Source organism: Phaenicophaeus curvirostris, chromosome 4 (assembly GCF_032191515.1).
Source record: "Phaenicophaeus curvirostris isolate KB17595 chromosome 4, BPBGC_Pcur_1.0, whole genome shotgun sequence".
Lineage (NCBI taxonomy): Eukaryota > Metazoa > Chordata > Aves > Cuculiformes > Cuculidae > Phaenicophaeus > Phaenicophaeus curvirostris.
Genome location: NC_091395.1, coordinates 63,333,339 through 63,334,529, shown reverse-complemented (window position 1 = coordinate 63,334,529; position 1,191 = coordinate 63,333,339). Strand labels below are relative to the sequence as shown.

The 1,191-nt window shown below is 41.9% G+C and overlaps 1 pseudogene; it reads left to right on the top strand.

Annotated features, from left to right (window-relative positions):
* Window positions 1-241: 241 nt before the first annotated feature.
* Window positions 242-347, top strand: LOC138720487 (U2 spliceosomal RNA; annotated as a pseudogene).
* The last annotated feature ends 844 nt before the right edge of the window (window positions 348-1,191 follow it).

Genomic DNA, 1,191 nt, shown 5'->3' with positions numbered 1-1,191 from the left:
TTTCTCTTCCAAAAAGCAGACAATGCACAGGAGCACTGAATTGCTTCTTTACCTTTGCTTAGCAGTAGGCAGAGGTCTTTGGTGCCCAGATCCATTTTTTTCAGACACAGATTAGGCATCAAGGACCTCAAGATCCACTGGTCTGCAATAAGGTTATATATAAACACTACCGAGACTTTGAAATACATGTGTTCAGTTCCAACATCTCAAACTTGACTTCTGTAAATCATTTCATTCAAACATTTCTTCTTGGACTTTTTGCTAAGATCATGTGTAGTATCTGTTCTTATCGGTTTAATATCTGATACGTCCTTAATGAGAGGACTTAATTTATGGTTGGACTCGATGATCCTGTGGGTCTTTTCCAACCTGGTGATTCTGTGATTCCGTGATTCTGTGATTCTGTGATTCTTTGATTTTGGAGACAAACACCATCAGAACAAGCGGAGTGAATTTGCATGCTGTATATGTCTGTCTGTCTGTCTCTGCAGATGTAATACAAAGCAACCCCTCATTCTTTTAGAGACCCACAGTTTTCAGACCTCCTCCCCTACAGAATCCATTATTACTGCTAGTTTTGTTGCAGCATTGTCAGAGATCCCAATATGGACCAAGGCGCTCTCTTTAACATCAGGATCCCACGCAGAAGATTCCCACTGGTTGGCCAAGGTTTAGTAGACAGCACTTTGATCCGACTCAGCCTAATAAAAATCCCCCACCTAGCAAATGTTCAGGCTTTATTACTGGGCTCCCAGTCTTTCATAGAAATTTTGGTGTGTGTCAGCTAACAAGAGTCCATGCTAAGATCATCAAAGATGTACTTTCCAGAAAGAAAATTTCTTGGGAGTCATTTTGCAGTCTAGGGCCAGGATGAGGCAACTTGCAGTAGTAAAAAAAGAAAAGCTTAAATGTAGTTCCACTGGAGCTGGCCAGTGACTGAAAGCTTGAACATTCACAAAGTCCTGGCCCCATTAAAGGCAGTGAGCAAAGTCTCACTGGTTTCGGTGAGGTCTGAACTTCTCCCAGATATACTCAGAAAAATGATCAAAAAAACCACCCTAGAGGCAGGGCTATGCATTCACACTCCTGCTTCTGTAAAGAACCAAAATACACTCAACCTGCCAGTGCCAGAAAACCACACCCCTATCTAATGTAATTGCTTCTTTCTTCAAAAGCATGGCAACCAGTCCA